Here is a 23,386-nt window from a genome sequence, read left to right as displayed (position 1 = left end):
AAAATTAGCTTTTGAAAAATGAAGATTATCATAAGAAAAACTCAGTAAGAAAACCATTTAGGATCACATAGGAATCTTAATGAACAATGGAACATTTTGTACAACTTGAATAAATTGCTTTTTGGGTCAAACAAATCAGATGGGATAAATGAAAAGGCATACTAGACATTGCTTTAATTATTGAGAAAGAAAAAATTCTAAATTTAAACTTTTTCATTTCTCATAACTTTCCAACAGAATTGAGATACAGTCTCCAAAGACCAGGCATAAAATGAAAAAAAGTTGAAAGCATGTATTTATTCTCATATCAGTATCAGCCTAGCTGTACAGTTTACAAAATAGAGGTAAATGTTTCTGAGGTTTGTTATGAGCATCTGAGAAATTCTGCTTTTTGTGGTCTGCCCACAATTATTTTCTGATCTCTGTCAGATCATTTACTCTGGAAGGGCATATATAAATTTCCCATGGGTATTTTTTGCCCAGGTATATCACCTAGCAAAATACTATGCATTTTGGTCTTAAATTTTCTTTGATTCCTGTATAAGAAAGAGTTCTCCTGATGCTCATGCAATCCTGTTCAATGCCAGGTAGGTATCACTCTATCCACTTAGCTAGCTAGAATTAGATCAAAGTCTCTTTGAGCTTTCAATATACTGGTCCCACCCACAGCTACACCAAAATAAACTAAATAAATTATGGATTTAGAACAAAAGGGCTTATGAGCAATATCATTTACCAAAACAAAAAAATGATAAAGAGTTGAATCAGCAACAAAAATAAATTAGTGTAACTAATATATGACTCAAATTATAATCATTATCTCTAAGTAAAATACTGAGGAATATTAACCAATAACAAAATTTAAGATGTATTATTTCTTCTGATCTGTTAAAAATCAGTTTAATATAATTTAATGTAGTAAACCACATGTCACCAGGTATGTGAAATATTCATGAATATCCTGGGTTCTTTTATAGTGAATTGATTTTAAGAATGTTCCATTTACTAATAAATACTGCACTAAATATAATGATATCTTTATGTCTAGAAAGAACTGAAAATACTTGAAAGTGTCCAACTTTCAAGATGATATTTGCAAATAACATATCAGATAAAGGGCTAGTATCCAAAATCCATAAAGAACTTATCAAACTCTACACCCAAGGAAAAAATAATCCAATCAAGTAATGGGCAGAAGACATGAACAGACATTTTTCCAAAGAAGACATCCAAATGGCCAACAGACACATGAAAAAGTGCTCAACATCACTTGGCATCAGGGAAATCCAAATCAAAACCTCAATGAGATACCACCTCACACCAGTCAGAATGGCTAAAATTAACAAGTCAAGAAATGACAGATGTTGGCAAGGATGCAGAGAAAGGGGAACCCTCCTACACTGTTGGTGGGAATGCAAGCTGGTGTAGTCACTCTGGAAAAGAGTATGGAGGTTCCTCAAAAAGTTGAAAATAGAGCTACCCTATGACCCAGCAATTGCACTACTGGGTATTTACCCCAGAGATACAAATGTAGTGATCCAAAGGGGCACATGCACCCCTAATGTTTACAGCAGCAATGTCCACAACAGTCAAACTATGGAAAGAGCCTAGATGTCCATCAACAAATTAATGGATAAAAAAGATGTGGTATATATCTTCAATGGAGTATTACTCAATCATCAAAAAGATGAAATCTTGCCATTTGAAATGACATGGATGGAACTAGAAGGTATTATGTTAAGCAAAATAAGTCAATCAGAGAAAGACAACTATCGTATGATCTCACTGATATGTGGAATTTAAGAAACAAGGCAGAGGATCATAGGGGAAGAGAGGAAAAAATGAAACAAGACAAACCAGAGAGGGAGACAAACCATAAGAGACTCTTAATCTCAGGAAACAAACTGAGAGTTGCCGGAGTGGAGGGGGGTGGGAGGTATGGGGTGTCTGGGTGATGGACATTGGGGAGTGTATGTGTTGTGGTGAGCACTGTGTATTGTGTAAGATTGATGAATCACAGACCTGTACCTTTGAAACAAATATTATATGTTAATAATAAAAAAATAAAAAAATAAAAAAAATTTCATATATTTAAATCTTATTCTGATCATAGAAATGAAATAAATTGGACAGGTTTAAAAAAACGAAAGTGTCCAATTTTCAAGGGAAATTATTCAGTAGTTTATAGGTTCTTATTTTAGAACAAATAATGATGGAGGAATATATACTCAATTTAACTAATCACAGACCAATGCTTTGATGAGCAATAACAATTTCTAATATTTCAAGCTATAATATCTGACTTTGATTCTAATTATTATATATAGCTATGATTTTTGATATTTATAACTATAACATCATTTTTCCACATCTTTGGGGTGCATGAAAACTATTTCCCAATTTCATGCAGTTGGAAGTTGCAATGTGACTAGTGTTGGCCAATGGGTTGTGATCAAAGGTAATATTTATTGTCTCTTAGACAAAGTATTTAATTGCCAGCTGAATACCTTCTGGAATTCTGTAATTTGTCACACTGAATGTAACTTGATTCAGTGATAGGATAAAAAAGGCTTTCCTAGGCTCCATCATTATTACATGGAATATAAGTATCCAGGAGTTTGCCTAGAATTTCATGAGTGAGAAGCAGTCTTCAGTGTGCTATAGTTGAGATTTTTGAATTGTTGTATAACAAGCTATATTCTAACCTATCCTGCCAAATATAACAGAGTAATTCAACTCATTTGTTAGTCAACATTATGGTATTATGGTAACTGCAAATCAATTTGTAACAATGAAATTATACATCCTTGGCTTTAGCTGTTATGGTATGAATATAGTATGTGTTAAAAGTAAACTTGCATTTTAATATATTCATTTAAAATACAAGTTATGGGGCACCTGGCTGGCTCAAGGTAGAGCCTGCAACTTTTGACCTCAGGTTGTGAGTTCAAGCCCTACATGTGGTGTTGCATTTACTTAAAATTGAAAAAAAAAAAAAAAGAAAGAAGCATATTTATAAATAGATAAATAAATAAAATACAAGTTATGAAATCATCACAAATTTATTTATACAGAAAAAAAATCCACAAGTAAAATGTAAAAACTGTGTTTCTCAACTTTTACTGACAATTTTGGTTTATTTGTCAGTATTATGATATGTTTTTGTAAAGGGTACTTGGGTTTTACATAAAACATGCTTTAAAGGTGGAAATGCATGATGAATCTCAAAACATTTCATTGAAGCTCTTATATAACACATCTTATTTTTTGTTTCCTTGCAGTATTAAGCAGAATATAAAATATCCCAAAAGATTGTGAACAAAAAATATCTTAAAAAATAATTCTAATTATACAAAATATTTCAAAGTTTATAACTAGCAATATCTTTGCTCAAAAAAAATTCTTCACAACTTTAGGAGGTCAGGAAAGCCTGTGAGTCACTGTGACATTGAATTAAAATGTACCCTGAATGCAAACTTTAGCTGTGAGATTAGAGTATTCAGGATAATTTCCTACAGTGAAATTACTTGAGGCCATAAGGCATTATGGCACAAATACTATTCATTGATGTCACTATAAAGTGAACTTTACTGTGGAACAACAGTACTACTTCTTATAGTATCTAGACTTAACATTATTAATTGTATCACTATAAACCAATTTTATAGTGAAATAAACAGTAGAGATAATGCTGTCAGGCTTTGGTATTAAAGCCTCAAATAAAAACACTAAAATATTTTCTGAATATATATCTTATAAACTGATAGACCAGGTGGAAAAAAAGCCAGGATAGGCTGTTATAACTCCCTACAAAACAATATAGTCACTGTCTGTCTCTTTTAAATGTTTTGTATCACTTCAGTTAACAAATATCTGAGTTTATTTAACATGAAATGATGGCATACAGCAATCACAGCATTCTTTCCCAGAAATAGAGAAAAAGCATATGTCTTCCCCTGAGTCAATATTTATTTGATTGGAAAGAACCATGATAATTACTTATTGATTTAAAAATTGTTAGAGTAATCCTTTAAAAAATCTATGTCAAAAGAGAACACAAGCTTTCAAGAAGATATCCAAAGCTCACGCACTTTCTAAAATCCTCTCCACAAGGAAACAAAATTAAATTTAAGACACATGCATGAGTATCTACAACACATTGGTCATTTATTAAAAACAAAACTCCTTACTTATAATGTAAAATATTGATTTACAGTTACTCATCTTTTCCATCATTTGTGAGATGTAGCTATATTTCAATTATGAAATGAAAAGGCACACTATTAAATACTACTTAGCTTGCAAAACTCTTGAAGGCTGAAGATCATTAAAATAGCTCCACAAAAATTACGGCAAGTTTTGCTCAATACTGGCTACTCTCGGAAAGTCAAGGCAATCACCATACTGATGTGGAATAAAATGTTATGAAAGAGCAAGATATAACTCGAAAAGGTGAAGTCTCCTAAAAAGCAAGCAAACAAAATGCAAGACATGTCATATTATAGCCTCAATGAGATGATGTTCATCATGCATTCCCACCTTTAAGTGTGTTTTATTTAAAACCCAAAATACTCTTCACAAAAACACATCACATAATCCTGACAAGTAAAACAAAACTGTCAGTCAGAGAAGTTGAGCGACATCCCTAATGGTCACTTAGATTAGGCTTGATAAAACGAGCAAAACTTCATCCATTCTTTTTTTTTTTTAAAGATTTTATTTATTTATTTGACAGAGAGATAGAGAGCACAAGTAGGCAGAGAGGCAGGCAGAGGGAGAGGGAAAAGCAGGCTCTCCACTGAGCAGGGAGCCCGACGTGGGGCTTGATCCCACGGCCCTGGGATCATGACCCGAGCCATAGGCAGCCGCTAAACAGACTGAGCCACCCAGGCGCCCCCATCCATTCTCTTTTAATGGTAAGCTACCAAAGTCATACACAGACAACTACAACTACTGTCTGAGGACAGAGGAGAAAATAATTCTGGGGCCAATGGCTGTGAAAGAACATTCAAACATAGTCCTATTCTCATGGGGATTACAGATTATTAATTTGATGTCTTTCTTCTTTAATAGAGGGGTTTACAGCTATAAATATCCTGCTAAGTATTGCTTTTGCTGTAACCCAAAAGTTTTGCTATGTTGTACTTTCATTTTAATTCATCTCAAAGTATTTTCTAATTTTCTTCATGATTTCTTCTTGGACCAACTGATTATTTAAATTGTTTAATTGCCACATTATTGTGAATTCCTCAAATTTCTTTTATTATTAATTTCTAATTTAATTCTGTTGAGATAGAAGAACATACTTTGTATAATTTCAATACTTCTAAATTGCTGAAATATATGTTATGACCTAAAATAAGGTCCACCCTGCAGAATGGTCCATGTGCACTTGAATAGCACTAGTTTGCTATTGTTGGAGGGGATGTTCAGTAGAAGCCTGTTAGGGCTACTTGGCTTATAATACTGTATAGTATTATGCTGTATATATTATGAATCATGTCTCTCTTCTACAATATGTTTTATGTGTTATCTATTTTATATTTTCTCAAAATTGTTTGAAAAGTTGGCATACTGTGGGTTTTTTGTTTGTTTGCTTTTGCAGTAGTTTGTTTTTCCTTTGGGACGGTCACTCAGACCTTTGAATGCTTATATTAAGAGTTCAGTGTCACAATGTCTGCAGAGAGAGTTGAGCTTATATCACATGACATGTATAAATGAAGCCATTTTCCTTTACTCCTAGTATTTTGATTATAAGAAATCAAAATTCTAATTATGTCTATATTTCTTAAAGGTGTATTTATTTTAGAGAGAGCTCATGGGTAGGGCAGAGAGAGAGAGAGAATCTCAAGCAGCCTCCCCACTGAGCATGGAGCCCAACACGGGGCTTGATCTCACAACCCTGAGATCATGGACCTCAGCTGAAATCAAAAGCCCAGCGCTTAACCAACTAAGCCACCCATGCGCCCCTCTAATTATATTTTAATTATAATGAAGATTTTTCCATTTTATAACAATAAAATATCATTCTGTAAAATTAAATGTTTTAAAGTCACAATAACCAAACCAAGAAAGTATCACAATATGCCTTCTATTAGCACTCAAAGCCTTCTTCCATCCTGGTATACTATCTTTTTTTTTCTTCCATCATAATAACCTTATAGTCTGATTTATCATTTCTTTGTCCCTAAAATTTCCAACCCATTCTCTTTTGCACACAGATTCTGATAATGAAATCTCTCTCTTATAATGTCTGCTCTTAACTGAAACCCCCTATCTTTCACTCAATATGCATTTCAATCCCACCTTCTCTGAAACTTTTCTTAATTTCACTGGAGCACACATGAGCTTTTGCTTCTAAACCTCTGTGATTCTTTTTTTTTTTAATTTTATTATATTATGTTATTCACCATACAATACATCATTAGTTTTTGATGTGGTGATCCATGATCCATTGTTTTCGTATAACACCCAGTGCTCCATGCAGTACGTGCCCTCCTTAATACCCATCACTGGGCTAACCAATCCTCCCACCCCTCCCCTCTAAAATCCTGTTTGTTTCTCAGAGTCCATAGTCTCTCATGGTTCATCTCTCCCTCCAACTCCCCCCCCCATTTTTCCCTTCTTTCTCCTAATGTCCTCCATGTTATTCCTTATGTTCCACAAATAAGTGAAACCATATGATAATTGACTTTCTCTGCTTGACTTATTTCACTTAGTATAATCTCCTCCAGTCCCATCCATGTTGATGTAAAAGTTGGGCTGAGTAATATTCCATCCTTTCTGATGGCTGAGTAATATTCCATTGTATATATGGACCACATCTTCTTTATCCATTCATCTGTTGAAGGGCACCTCGGCTCTTTCCACAGTTTGGCTATTGCGGACATTGCTGCTATGAACATTGGGGTGCATATGGCCCTTCTTTCACTACATCTGTGTCTTTGGGGTAAATACCCAGTAGTGTAATTGCTGGGTCATAGGGTAGTTCTATTTTTAAATTTTTGAGGAACCTCCACACTGTTTTCCAAAGTGGCTGTACCTCTATGATTCTTTTATACTCATATACTCATGAGACTTGTTACTGTTATTTTAAAGGGAAAAAGAAGAAATACAAGGAATTAAAACCAAAACCAGTTCTATGAGTTTCAGAAAACCATATAATTCATGTATTTCTAACTGATAAAATGACTATATTAATAACTATATCTGGCTGTCAAAAATTCAAAATGAAACTATGTGCATATGTGATTTTCAAACAATTAATAATGAAAAGTTATTAAGTTAGTAATAGAACGTGATATATGATCTATCTGACCACATTTTATATTTGTCTATCTGTTGTACCTATCACTGTGAATTATATAAACATTTGTTGATTTATTAGATGATAAATGTTATTTTTATAAGTAAATTAAGTGAAACTTTTGCCTAAAGTTCATTATAAGTTGAATCCCTTAGGACTTACCATTGAATAAGTTTATTCTTTTAAAATTTACATATATGAATATAATGTGTGTATATATATGTATATCATATATATATATAAAAATAAAATAGTATTCCAATTTAGATTTCCTACCTCCTATTATATAAGGTAAATGTCAGAAATTTTCATTTACAGCCATCAATACCGTTATGGATAGTCCTATGTCCTAGTTCAGTATGATAAGACAAACAAGAAAGATGGCCTACAAACATCAATGGGATTTTTCATTAACAAAAGAAAAGAAGAAAAGCACTGTTGACATCACATTTTGCCCTTCTTACTATCTTAAACATGGACATGAAGCCTAAGCTATGACACCCATCGTCCAAACATGAGGTAACAATCATAGAACCAGAAAAAGGAAAAGGAATACATAGTAGAATAGAAGGAAAGAGTTTGGATTATGGATGGTATCATAAAGCTGTTGCCAAACCAGAATCTATCTCAATACATTCTGCAATATAAGCTAATTAAAAATATACTTTATTATTGATCCCATAGTTATTTTGTTACATGGAGCCTAAAGAATTTCTAACATATATAGGATCTATCACAGTAATGTGAACTGAACAATGGTAATACCTTATGATATATACAACTTTTAGCTAGGAACCAGTTAACAGAGATTGCATAGGCCTGGTCCACAGTTATCTTGTATGAAATTGACTACAATGTCGGGAAAATAATCATAATTGTGATGGAGGTATATGTTGAAAAGATAAATCACACTGGAAGGTGAGATGATTGTGTATATTATTGTACAAGCCAGAGCACTTTTGGAGTAAAGAGGTCCTCTCAGTAATTACATAGTATAAAAAGTGAATCAAACTGTCAGGGGGAAACCAGGATATACGGTCTCACCAGTTTAGGTCTAGGGTTCTTATTCTCCCAGGATATCTTAAATGAAAAATATAGATTGTTATCTGAGAAGTAAATATATATTTTTTTATCTGGAACATAAATAAGCCTTTTTAAAAATAAGAAGTTATCAACAACCTAGAGGATTCTGCAAGTCCCTGTGCAATGTCCACCTCTGCTTTTACCTGTTATCAATTTGTGGTCCAGGTGGCTCTTGACATATATCTTTGCTGTGCTAAAGATTTGAGTTCTCATGATAATTATGTTTATTGGTGGATACTGCTCTAAACAACTGAGGAAAGTTAATGTTTCTGAAAAGACAAGCATAACAGAAAAAGAAAACTATTAAGCAGATGACAGTTATAGGCAATTCAGTAACTTTATATAACAAACACCCATTATCCAAATGTTATAGTTCCATATTTAAAAATCACATGGAAAATAGGAGACAAGGAAAAAAAGTAATTGCTAACAGCTCATGTTGATTGCTCAGCTCTGACTCAGCACAGATTGACAAGACTAAAGATTCTAAATTACTATTGAAATGTACCCCAAATCCATTGATCATGTAATTTCAGCTTGCTTTTATTATCCTGATATACGCCACTAAAATTTTAGTAATTAGGTGAACATTTTGAAGTTAATAATGCTTTCAAATGCCTTACATAAGAATGCATATCAGTGTTTTCCACAGATTAACACTGACTCTATAATTCAAAAATAGAACTTTTATTTTATTGTACAGATCTTCAATATACCACCAAGTTTTGATAATACAGTTGGAATATCTGAACATTCACAATGCAGGTCTTATAAATTATATCTTGATTTTTCCCCCACCAATTTTGGGAAGCCTCTTTGCATTAAATTATTTTCTCTATTTTCAAAAATGTCTTGAATACTCTTTCTTGATTTTTATGAATCTTAAATGTTTAGTTTTTATTCATATGTATTATAAATATATTATTTCCAAAATATTATTTTAAAAATGCAAATATTTAAAAATAATGCAAACATTTTAAAGATGTCCATTTTTATATTCCTAAAATGAAAGGACCTCCATCAGTATATTTTTTAGAAATGATGGGTTTTTGGTGGAGTTGTATCTACTTTCTTATTAAAGAGATACAGTTTCATCAAGTAGTATTTTATTTATTTATTTATTTATCTCTATCAGACCTTGAAATGTTTATCAACACTCTAGTCACATTAAGATAAGATTATTACAGCTCCCTCAGCTGGCTTGCCTGATAAGAATTTGTTTGAACTCCAGTTGGCAAGGATTCTTTTTGTAAAAGAAGATAATTCTTTTTTACCCATATTTCTGTCTGTTCAGAAGCTTTGATTCTTTTTCATTTGCTAGTGCCACAAAACAGCCACTTCAGAATTACCTCTCAAGCTTAAATCATTTTAGGGCTCCAGTCCAGTATATTAAAGAAACCCCCAGCTTCCTGCAGCTATGAAGAGAGAATTTTCTGTTTCTGTTATGTGCACGGTTTGAAGAGACAAACCTTTTTTGGTCTTATACATGCAATCCTTGGGAACTTCTATTACTTTAAGTATATGCAGCATAGGATTTAACTGCAATACAGAGGCTCTCTATGTTAGCTCACACTTGTGAGTGCTATCTGAAGTGCTATTCACTTCCACTCCACAAAGAACTTTGGAGAAGATAAATACAAATTTTTGTCGTAAGATTCCTAAGAAAAAAATAAATAGAAAATCAGGTTAAAGATAATAACTACTCATAATTTCAAGTTTTTATGTTCAGTTTCATGTTTGGCTAAGTAATTTATTAACAAAATGCATCTTTATGGAACAGTATAAAGAGTAGAGGCCTGAGAACTAGAAGATTTAAGAAAATTTATTATTCTCCTTTGCCACTACCTGATTATAACTTTACTCAGCAGCTCCATTTTCAATTTCATCTGAGTGTTGAAATGCAAAAGCTTCAAAAGCCCTTAATTCTACTATTGTCACTGTTTGTCTCATCCCTAACAAGCTGCCATCCAATGTGTGACACACTTGGACACAGGGGGACACTTGTGAATACCTGAGTTATAAAACAATTGACTACGAACTAGGTGAAACAATAGCTTTCTCTCTCATGTAGGAATGTCTTCAAATTTTACTTAGTATATCACGAAAGAGTTCACCTAACCTGGCCTTTACCTAGCCTTCATTTTTATTTTGTACTAAGTCCTCTTTGTTAATATCCTGTCTTTATTTGTGTTCCTCATATCAGTCAGACTCATAACTCCCCAATGATCTAGTACCAGGTCCCAGATTTCAGACCCTTATACTCACCAAAACTTCTCTAATTTCTGCACCTCTTCCCTCTATTAAGAGAATTATCCCACATACTTATAATGAATCCCATGTTTATTGTTAGCTAATATCAGTTTCTGCTGTCTATAATCATGGCAACTCAAGCTAATGTAAACATTGGCATTTCATATAAAATGTTCTTAAGAAAGACTCTTAAATGGAAAACCAACCAAATTGAGGGGATGGGGGTGAATAAATAATGAGGATTTCTCCATCCATAGCTAGGAGGACAATCATGCTTGTTATGTTGTGGCAATGCCACTGGTTAAATAATTGTTATATGAATTTTGAGTTTCAAAATAGGTCTTCAACCAACTTGTAGCTTTAGGGTGATATATATATATATATATATATATATATATATATATAATATCCTATATATATAATCCATATATATAGATAGATAGATTTTTTTTCATTTCATCACAAAGCAAGAAAATTATATTTGTTTATGTCACTAAATTAACATCCTAAAGAAGGCTAGAGACTGGCCCAGAGTTTCCACAGTTCCATGCCACCTGAGGACTGAGGGAATAAACATTTCAGCATACATGTCCTAATTCAAGAACACTGTTGAAGAACTTTGCTATAGAAACCTGATAGAAAAAGGTCAGGATACTAGAATACTTGCCTGCTTCTTGTACCTTCTACAAGATTTTTCTACAAAAGGGCTAGTTTCCTCACTGGCCTACCTGAGAAAAGAAAGGAAGAACAAAGAGAACCATCCATGTATTTGATTCCACTAAAAATGCCTTTTCTGCTGAAACCAGTTATTTATGAATGCAGGGGTGATAGAATGCTACATCTTTGGATTATAGAAGCTAAATTCAGTGCTCTATGGTAAAATTACTATGAGACAAGGCAGAGAGGTAGAAAACTCAGTATGATATAAGATGAGCACTCAGGAAGACCCACAGAAATAGAACAAGCATGAATTTTCCTGGCCTTTCAAATTAATACTCTAGACAACCAAAATCCCCACTTCCTCCTCACCTTCCCCCCTCCAAAACAAAATCCTCATGAATATTATTCTCTGAAAAGCATACTGATGGAAATATAGCCATGGCAAAGGCAATCAGTTGAGTTTGCTTATAGTTTCACTTTGCTTCATGGCAGAGGTGAAAACAGAATCCTGTAACTAAAGTCTAGGGGTTGTAGAGAACCCCAACTGCCTTCTGAAATAGAAATCCCATAGGTAGGACTTAGGTTCCAACTAACCAACAGACAACTGTTTTTATGGCGTTGCATTGCCATAGAAACCATAAAAAATGTAAAAAGAAATTTTATGATTACTCTATTACTAGAGCAAATTTCAGGCTGTCATAAACATGACAAAATAGTATTGGCTGCTAAAGCTGTATAGTATCCATTAGGGAAACGCTCCCCAGTGCCCACTCTCATGTGTCCACTGAGAACCCGGTGGAAAGGGAATCTCCGCAGTCATAAAGCCTGACCAAGGGTCTCACTCAACAATAAATGAAACTCACAAAATCCTGTTCAACAAACTATATTTGTTTTGATTGATAGCAACTGTAAGATAGGATCTTTCCTTGTTTTATCTAAATAGGAGATTTTAATATACTTACAGTTTCTGTAGTGTATATGCATATGTGTATTTTTGTCATAGGTTGTAGTATCATGATAGGCCACTTCTAGATATAACTGGGAGGAATTTACATTGAATAGATATATTGTTGGCTTGGTCTGGAATGCAGTTGTTAGATATTACTGTGAAGAGCCTATCTTTGGGGCTCATTCATGACTGTATATCAGATAGTTGCATTGAAATGGGGGGGATGACTTTCTTTAAAAATTATAGTAAGAGAAAAATATGTTTATGTAGTTGGTCATATGTGTTGGGCAACCAAGAAGTAACCTGTGACTACTATTTTTTCTGGGCATCTCTATCCACCAGTTTCTATTAATAGAACTTACTCTCCTGACCACTCAGGGTTTGTAATGTGATCAATGTTGGGAAAATCATAGTATCCAAGGTCCAGGACAAAATGACTGATCAAAGGTGTGCCTGTACCTTGAGCCGAGACAACAGGAGTTTATCTATGGAATTTTCTTCTTTCTTTCCTTAGATACCCAAGAAAGTATTCTGCTTTCTCTCTGATATAAAGTTTTAAGAAAATAATTCAAGAACTCCCAGGAACTCTGCTAAAACACCACACACACACAAAACTCATAAATATCAAGAATTAAATTAGAAAAAAGATTCAGATAATAACCCAAGTATTCAGTCCCTGACAGTCCTAAGGCTGTCCCATTTCCTGTCTGTCCTTAATGCTCTGAGTGCTCCAGTGCTCTTCAAATAAAGTGTGTGTGTGTGTGTGTGTGTGTGTGTGTATGTGTGTGTTTAAATCATACTTTCTTCGGTTGAATTGGGTTTCTGTCACTGAATAATACAGTTAACTTCCAAGTCTGACATGCTCAGATTCTAAGATACTATGTTTGTCACTAGAGATATACCCAAGACTATTTCAGTATTCAATAAATATGAAAAGGTTAATAATCAAAGGCAGCCCTTTCATAATTAAATTTGTCATTGGTCTTTCAGGCTGTACTATATTTAGTGATTCAATCATAACAACCACCTGAAATAGCTATCTGTAAAAATGAAAGTGATGAAAACATATGATTAAAAAAGTGATTTCCTGTCTTTATTCATCTTCCTTAATCCACTTAAAATAATTTATGAGATTAAGCTTCATTGGAATAATATAGTTGACTATAATATTAATTCTCACTAAACTAATCTTTATGAAGGACAAGATCACATCTGTTTTGTTTAACACTGTATCGTATAAAAGACACCCTGTTAACATTTCTAGAACTCATAAATTATTTTAACTCTGCTACTTGCTTTCTTGTCATTCTGAGTTTCCGACCTCTCTTTTCTGAGCCCCCGTTTTCTCTTCCATAAAAATAGATATGGGATAATTACATGTTTTAGGTATTCAATGAATGTTTTCAATCTCAGAGTACAGACAATTGGCAAAGACAAGCTAATAAGGATTCACAGACCCATCTGCCACTGAATATGTGACCTAGAACAAGTTACTTCACTTTATCTGTACCTCATTAAGAAAGGTGTGGTGGGCGGGGCGGAGCAAGATGGCGGAGGAGTAGGAGACCTGGATTTCGTCTCCTCTCAGGAATTCAGCTGGATAGGGATCAAACCATTCTCAACACCTACAAACTCAACAGGAGATCAAAGAAAAGAAGAGCAACAACTCTCTGAACAGAAAAGCGACCACTTTCTGGAAGGTAGGACGTGCGGAGAAGTGAATCCGAGGCGATATTCGGGAGGATAGACGGCGGGGGAGGGGCCTCCATCAGCGGCTTCTGGCAAGTGATAGAGCCACGGAGCACAAAGTCGGAACTTTTAGAAGTCTGCTCCGCTGAGGGACGTCACTCTGGTGGCGAAGTGGGGGGTGGAACCCTCGCGGGACAGTGTGGTCTCAGGACCCTCGGGGTCACAGAAAGACCGGGGGTGCCTGAGTGCGGCAGAGCTCACAGGTATCGGAGCAGGGAAGCCGGCTGCAGAGACGGAGCCCAGGCGCGGGCTCTCAGCTCGGGGTTGCTATAAACCGTGATCCGCGGCACAGTCGGGCCACTGCTCCTCCAGCAGGGACCCAACAAGCGGCAGATCCGGGGAGACTCACCTTCTTCCCCCGGGAGGAGAGGTGCGGGAGCGCACCGTGGGGATCTGCTGGGCTTGGAGACTCCACCCGGGGTCGGGTGCCAGATAGAAAGGCGCGGTCACAGGCCGGATGAGCGCGGAGTGCGGCGGGAGACCGGGGAGACGGGAGTGACTGACGGCTTTTCTCTGGGGGCTTGCTGAGGAGCGGGACCCCGAGTTCTCGGCTCCGCCGGGGCGGAGACTGGGAGGCCGCCATTTTCACTCTCCGCCTCCAAAGCTGTACGGAAAGCTTGCAGGGAACAAAAGCTCCGGAGAGCAAACCCGAGCAGATTACTTAGCCCGGACCGGCAAGGGCGGGGCAATTTTGCCTCCGGCAAAGACATTTGGGAACCACGGCAACAGGCCCCTCCCCCAGAAGATCAGCGAGAACAGCCAGCCAAGACCAAGTTTACCGATCAATGAGAACGGCAGAACTCCAGCGCTAGGGGAACACTGCACATAGAATTCATGGCTTTTTTACCATGATTCTTTAGTCTTTCAAAGTTAATTATTTTTTTTAACTGTCTTTTTTTCTTTTTTCCTTTTTTCTTTTTTTTTTGAATTTTTCTTTTTCCCTTTTTCAACCAACATCTTATCAATCCCTTTTTAAAAAAAAAAAAAACATTTTTATTTTTCATTTTTAAAGTCATATTCTATCCCTTCATAGTAGTTACCCGTATTTTTGGCATATATATATAAGTTGTTCTCTCTTTAAAATCTTGAGATAGTTTCTTCTAACAGATCAAAATATACTCTAAATCTCTAGTGTATGGTTTTTTTCTACTCCCCTGCCTGATCACATTCTCTCCCTTTTTTCTTTCTTTTTTTTTTTTTTTTTAATCCTCTTCTTTCTTTTTTCAAACAACTTATCAAATCCTTTTTAAAAATTTTTTATAATTTCATTCTTTACAGTCATATTCCATCCCTTCATCATATCAACCCTTATTTTTGTACATATATAAGTTTTTCTTTCTTTAAAATTTTGGGAGGGACTTTCTTTTAACAGACCAAAATACACCCAAAATCTAGTGTGTGGCACTGATCTATAATCCAGCCTGATCATATTTGATCACATTCTGTTTTTGTTTTGTTTTGTTTTGTTCTGCTTTTGTTTGTTTTTATCTTTATCTTTTTCTTTTTTCTTTTTTTCTTTCCTTTTCTTTTTTCTCTCTTTCCCTTTCTTTTCCCACTGCTTCAGGTCTTTTCTGATTTGTTTAGAGTATATTTTCTGGGGACGCTGTTACCCTGCTAGCATTTTGTTCTCTCATTAATCTATTCTCCTCTGCACAAAATGACAAGACGGAAAAAATCACCTCAACAAAAAGAACAAGAGGTAGTACCGACTGCCAGGGACCTACTCAATACGGACATTAGTACGATGTCAGATCTAGAGTTCAGAATCATCACTTTAAAGATACTAGCTGGGCTTGAAAAAAACATGGAAGTTATTAGAGAAACCCTTTCTGGAGAAGTAAAAGAACTAAAATCGAACCAAGTAGAAATCAAAAAGGCTATTAATGAGGTGCAATCAAATATGGGGGCACTAACTGCTAGGATAAATGAGGCAGAAGAAAGAATCAGTGAGATAGAAGACCAAATGATGGAAAATAAAGAAGCTGAGAAAAAGAGAGATAAACAACTACTGGATCACGAGGGCAGAATTCGAGAGATAAACGATACCATAAGACGAAACAACATTAGAATAATTGGGATCCCAGAAGAAGAAGAAAGAGAGAGAGGTGCAGAAGGTATATTGGAGCAAATTATAGCAGAGAACTTCCCTAATTTGGGGAAGGAAACAGGCATCAAAATCCAGGAAGCACAGAGAACCCCTCTCAAAATCAATAAAAATAGGTCAACACCCCGACATCTAATAGTAAAACTTACGAGTCTCAGAGACAAAGAGAAAATCCTGAAAGCAGCTCGGGAGAAGAGATATGTAACCTACAATGGTAGAAACATTAGATTGGCAACAGACTTATCCACAGAGACCTGGCAGGCCAGAAAGGACTGGCAGGACATATTCAGAGCACTAAATGAGAAAAATATGCAGCCAAGAATACTATATCCAGCTAGGCTGTCATTGAAAATTGAAGGAGAGATAAAAAGCTTCCAGGACAAACAAAAACTAAAGGAATTTGCAAACACGAAACCAGCCCTACAACAAATATTGAAAGGGGTCCTCTAAGCAAAGAGAGAGCCTAAAAGCAACATAGACCAGAAAGGAACACAAACAATATACAGTAACAGTCACTTTACAGGCAATACAATGGCACTGAACTCCTATCTTTCAATAGTTACCCTGAATGTAAATGGGCTAAATGCCCCAATCAAAAGACACAGGCTATCAGATTGGATTAAAAAACAAGACCCATCGATATGCTGTCTGCAAGAGACTCATTTTAGACCCAAAGACACCCCCAGATTGAAAGTGAGGGGGTGGAAAACTATTTACCATGCTAATGGACACCAAAAGAAAGCTGGGGTGGCAATCCTTATATCAGACAAATTAGATTTTAAACCAAAGACTGTAATAAGAGATGAGGAAGGACACTATATCATACTTAAAGGGTCTATCCAACAAGAAGATCTAACAATTGTAAATATCTATGCCCCTAACATGGGAGCAGCCAATTATATAAGGCAATTAATAACAAAAGCAAAGAAACACATCGACAACAATACAATAATAGTGGGGGACTTTAACACCCCCCTCACTGAAATGGACAGATCGTCTAAGCAAAAGATCAACAAGGAAATAAAGACTTTAAATGACACACTGGACCAAATGGACTTCACAGACATATTCAGAACATTCCATCCCAAAGCAACGGAATACACATTCTTCTCTAGTGCCCATGGAACATTCTCCAGAATAGATCACATCCTAGGTCATAAATCAGGTCTCAACCGGTACCAGAAGATTGGGATCATCCCCTGCCTATTTTCAGACCACAATGCTTTGAAACTAGAACTCAATCACAAGAGGAAAGTCAGAAAGAACTCAAATACATGGAGGCTAAAGAGCATCCTACTGAAGAATGAATGGGTCAACCAGGAAATTAAAGAAGAATTAAAAAAATTCATGGAAACCAATGAAAATGAAAACACAACTATTCAAAATCTTTGGGATACAGCAAAGGCAGTCCTAAGAGGAAAGTATATAGCAATACAAGCCTTTCTCAAGAAACAAGAAAGGTCTCAAGTACACAACCTAACTCTACACCTAAAGGAGCTGGAGAAAGAACAGCAAATAAAACCTAAACCCAGCAGGAGAAGAGAAATAATAAAGATCAGAGCAGAAATCAATGAAATAGAAACCAAAAGAACAGTAGAACAGATCAACGAAACTAGGAGCTGGTTCTTTGAAAGAATTAACAAGATTGATAAGCCCCTGGCCAGACTTATCAAAAAGAAAAGAGAAATGACCCAAATCAACAAAATCATGAATGAAAGAGGAGAAATCACAACCAACACCAAAGAAATACAAACAATTATAAGAACATATTATGAGCAACTCTATGCCAACAAATTAGATAACCTGGAAGTAATGGATGCATTCCTAGAGATGTATCAACTACCAAAACTGAACCAGGAAGAAATAGAACACCTGAACAGACCTATAACCACTAAGGAAATAGAAGCAGTCATCAAAAATCTCCCAAAACACAAAAGCCCAGGGCCAGATGGCTTCCCAGGGGAATTCTACCAAACATTTCAAGAAGAATTAATACCTATCCTTCTGAAACTGTTCCAAAAAATAGAAATGGAAGGAAAACTTCCAAACTCATTTTATGAGGCCAGCATTACCTTGATCCCAAAACCAGACAAAGACCCCATCAAAAAGGAGAATTACAGACCAATATCCCTGATGAACATGGATGCAAAAATTCTCACCAAAATACTAGCCAATAGGATCCAACAGTACATTAAAAGGATTATTCACCACGACCAAGTGGGATTTATCCCTGGGCTGCAAGGTTGGTTCAACATCCGCAAATCAATCAACGTGATACAATACATTAACAAAAGAAAAAACAAGAATCACATGATCCTCTCAATAGATGCAGAAAAAGCATTTGACAAAGTACAGCATCCTTTCTTGATCAAAACTCTTCAGAGTGTAGGGATAGAGGGTACATACCTCAATATCATAAAAGCCATCTATGAAAAACCTACAGCGAATATCATTCTCAATGGGGAAAAACTGAGAGCTTTCCCCCTAAGGTCAGGAACGCGGCAGGGATGTCCACTATCACCACTGCTATTCAACATAGTATTGGAAGTCCTAGCCACAGCAATCAGACAACAAAAAGAAATCAAAGGCATCCAAATTGGCAAAGAAGAAGTCAAACTCTCACTCTTTGCAGATGATATGATACTTTATGTGGAAAATCCCAAAGACTCCACCCCAAAACTGCTAGAACTCATACAGGAATTCAGTCAAGTGGCAGGATATAAAATCAATGCACAGAAGTCAGTGGCATTCCTATACACCAACAACAAGTCAGAAGAAAGAGAAATTAAGGAGTCGATCCCATTTACAATTGCACCCAAAACCATAAGATACCTAGGAATAAATCTAACCAAAGAGGCAAAGGATCTGTACTCAGAAAACTATAAAATACTCATGAAAGAAATTGAGGAAGACACAAAGAAATGGAAAAACGTTCCATGCTCATGGATTGGAAGAACAAATATTGTGAAGATGTCAATCCTACCTAGAGCAATCTACACATTCAATGCAATTCCCATCAAAATACCATCCACTTTCTTCAAAGAAATGGAACAAATAATCCTAAAATTTGTATGGAACCAGAAAAGACCCCGCATAGCCAGAGGAATGTTGAAAAAGAAAAGCAAAGCTGGCGGCATCACAATTCCAGACTTCCAGCTCTACTACAAAGCTGTCATCATCAAGACAGTATGGTACTGGCACAAAAACAGACACATAGATCAATGGAACAGAATAGAGAGCCCAGAAATGGACCCTCAACTCTATGGTCAACTAATCTTTGACAAAGCAGGAAAGAATGTCCAATGGAAAAAAGACAGTCTCTTCAACAAATGGTGTTGGGAAAATTGGACAGCCACATGCAGAAGAATGAAACTGGACCATTTCCTTACACCACACACAAAAATAGACTCCAAATGGTTGAAAGACCTCAATGTGAGACAGGAGTCCATCAAAATCCTAAAGGAGAACACAGGCAGCAACCTCTTCGACCTCAGCCACAGCAACTTCTTCCTAGAAACATCGCCAAAGGCAAGGGAAGCAAGGGCAAAAATGAACTATTGGGACTTCATCAAGATCAAAAGCTTTTGCAAAGCCAAGGAAACAGTCAACAAAACCAAAAGACAACTGACAGAATGGGAGAAGATATTTGCAAATGACATATCAGATAAAGGGCTAGTATCCAAAATCTATAAAGAACTCATCAAACTCAACACCCAAAGAACAAAGAATCCAATCAAGAAATGGGCAGAAGACATGAACAGACATTTTTCCAAAGAAGACATCCAAATGGCCAACAGACACATGAAAAAGTGTTCAATATCGCTTGGCATCAGGGAAATCCAAATCAAAACCTCAATGAGATACCACCTCACACCAGTCAGAATGGCTAAAATTAACAAGTCAGGAAATGACAGATGTTGGCGGGGATGCGGAGAAAGGGGAACCCTCCTCCACTGTTGGTGGGAATGCAAGCTGGTGCAGCCACTCTGGAAAACAGTATGGAGGTTCCTCAAAAAGTTGAAAATAGAGCTACCATATGATCCAGCAATTGCACTACTGGGTATTTACCCCAAAGATACAAAAGTAGGGACCCGAAAGGCTACATGCACCCCGATGTTTATAGCATCAATGTCCACAATAGCCAAACTGTGGAAAGAGCCAAGATGTCCATCAACAGATGAATGGATAAAGAAGATGTGGTATATATATACAATGGAATATTATGCAGCCATCAAAAGGAATAAGATCTTGCCATTTGCAACGACGTGGATGGAACTGGAGGGTATTATGCTGAGCGAAATAAGTCAAACAGAGAAAGACATGTATCATATGACCTCACTGATATGAGGAATTCTTAATCTCAGGAAACAAACTGAGGGTTGCTGGAGTGGGGGGTGGGGTGGGAGGGATGGGGTGACTGGGTGATGGACACTGGGGAGGGTATGTGTTCTGGTAAGCGCTGTGAACTGTGCAAGACTGTTGAATCTCAGATCTGTACCTCTGAAACAAATAATGCAATATATGTTAAGAAAGAAAAAAAGAAGAAGAATGTAGCAGGAGGGGAAGAATGAAGGGGGGGAAATCGGAGGGGGAGAAGAACCATGAGAGACGATGGACTCTGAAAAACAAACTGAGGGTTCTAGAGGGGAGGGGGTTGGGAGGATGGGTTAGCCTGGTGATGGGTATTGAGGAGGGCACGTTCTGCATGGAGCACTGGGTGTTATGCACAAACAATGAATCATGGAACACTATATCTAAAACTAATGATGTAATGTAGGGGGATTAACATAACAATAAAAAAATTAAAAAAAAAAAAAAAAGAAAGGTGTGGTGATTCTCTTTTATATTTCCCATCTTCATCAGTCTTTCTTTTTTCCATCTTCTTCAGTCTTGACATCAATGGTTTGTTTCTTTGCCTCATGCACCTCTTCAAGAAAATAATTTCAAGTAGTAAATATGAAAGCATAGAAACTTAAATTACTATATATCCTGTGCAAGTTCTTTTATAAAATAGTTTAAAAAGAACTGCTATGTGATTATGTGTTATAAATTATATGCAAAACTTTATATTCCTAAAATTAGTATTACTGATTTCTTTTTACCTGTATAAATATAGGGTGAAAGTAATATACCCATAAACCATAAATAGGGATAAGATTGACAAAAAAATTTTCTTTGGAAGAGTGATTAAGAAGATGGAAATTAAGATGGTATGAATAGGGCGCCTGGGTGGCTCAGTCGTTAAGCGGCTGCCCTCGGCTCGGGTCGTGATCCCAGAGTCCTGGGATTGAGTCCCACATCGGGCTCCCTGCTCAGCGGGAAGCCTGCTTCTCCCTCTCCCACTCCCCCTGCTGTGTTCCTGCTCTCGCTGTGTCTCTCTCTGTCAAATAAATAAATAAAATCTTAAAAAAAAAAAAAGATGGTATGAATAAATAAGAACCACCTCCCATTTTTAAAACTGAAGAATTATTTGTATTTTTAAATTATTATTTAGAAAAGGACATAGAACTAGAACACAATTCCTAAGTAATCTACATACTGCAGAATTCTGAAAGATTGGAAGTAGAATGAATTATCAGTCAGCAGACAAAAGCAGATGTCGTAGAGCAAGAAAAGCTGGGGAAATTTTCTTTTCTCTTCATCTTGAATTGCTGAGTGGAGAACAAACATAGAATAAGACTGGAGATAGAGAGACAATTTATGAAGGCATAATCTTAGTCTGGGTTAGATAGAGATGGGGGAGCCTGGGACTGACTGGAAGGTAAGAGTGAAAATAGTTGAGAAGTAAATAAATAAATGTTTTTAGAGATATATTTTGAATGTAGATCAAAATAGTTCTTGTCATTGGATTGTGAGTTAGAGATGATGGAAAGTGAGGAAAAAAGGTTCATTCTATGATCATGGTTTCATCAAATATGTATGAAGCACAGATGAGCAAGACTGGGAAAACAGGATGGGGTAGGAAAAGGAAATATAAATTCCATTTTAGTTATCCTCTAGGTGGAAAACTCAAGTAAAGAGATGTAATATATTAAGTCTGAGACTCAGGAACAAAAATTAGATTTGACATACGAATTTGGAAATGACCAGTATATGTAGTATTTGAAGCCTGAGACAAAATGTTATTACTAGTGAGAGAGTACAGTCCAGGAAGAGAGCAAGGATTAATCCTTGGGTTATACAAACACCAAGAGATCTGTAGGAGAAAAACCCCGAAGAGAAACTTCAAGTGTCCAAGGAGATTAAAGAAAAATTAGGATAGTGGCTTTTCCCAGAAATCAAATAAAGAAATTGTGTCATGGATAGTGTGTTCAAAATCTGTTAGAAGTAAAGTCATGACACAATGACATAGAATTGGCCATTGGATTTGAAAAGAAATCCTTGGAAAAATTGACAAGAACATTTTCAATAGTGTGGTGTGAATTGTATCTTTATTGAAAAGTTAAAAGGGAGAATAATATACAAAGGACATCAGTAGATACAGAAAACTTTCTTGAGAAAAAAAATTTAATATGGACAAGATAAATAAGGTAGGAGCTGGTTTCACAGGAAGGGTTTTTAAATTTTAACGTTAAATGTGAGATAGCTTTGTGTGTGTGTGTTTACATATATATGCATGTATATGTATATGTGTGTATACATATATATGTAAACACATATATATAAACACACACATATGTAAACATATATATATTCACATAAACAAACAAGGAACAAAATTTTTTAGCTGGTGAGGTGAGATTTATTCAATATAGAAGAGTCTCTGCTCTTAACTAGACTGCAAAAGAAATTTCTCTCATAACATAAAAAAAAGGCAAATAGATGGAAGTATACAATTGAAGTCCTATTTTGAAGCATTCCTAAAGTAAACCAAATAATTGGAAAAGCATTTCGAATAAAATACATGATAGCTTTTCTCATGCTTATGTAAATGCTCAGCAAACTGCTTCACTTCTGGATAGAACATTAATTATGTAAGGCCTAAAAATAGCAAATGATTTTAGAGGTGACTTTTTAAAGAGTCTTACTATTTGGCCCTTGTGGCATTTGCTCTAAATTAGCTCTGGATGTCACATACTGTCCTCTATTTTTCTTAAGTAGATGTGGGTAATATGCTATGGATAAAAATGTAAAAATAAAAATATATGAAATATTTAGTTTATCAAAATAAATGAAAGTAGCACTGTCTCTTGTTTTAATTAAATTAATACTGGACATGTCCATATGTTGAAACCTTGCCTTTATACTGTGATCTATTGAAATCATTGATTTCAATGAGATTCTG

Source organism: Halichoerus grypus, chromosome 3, assembly GCF_964656455.1.
Source record: "Halichoerus grypus chromosome 3, mHalGry1.hap1.1, whole genome shotgun sequence".
NCBI lineage: Eukaryota > Metazoa > Chordata > Mammalia > Carnivora > Phocidae > Halichoerus > Halichoerus grypus.
Note: the sequence above shows the minus strand (reverse complement) of the source record.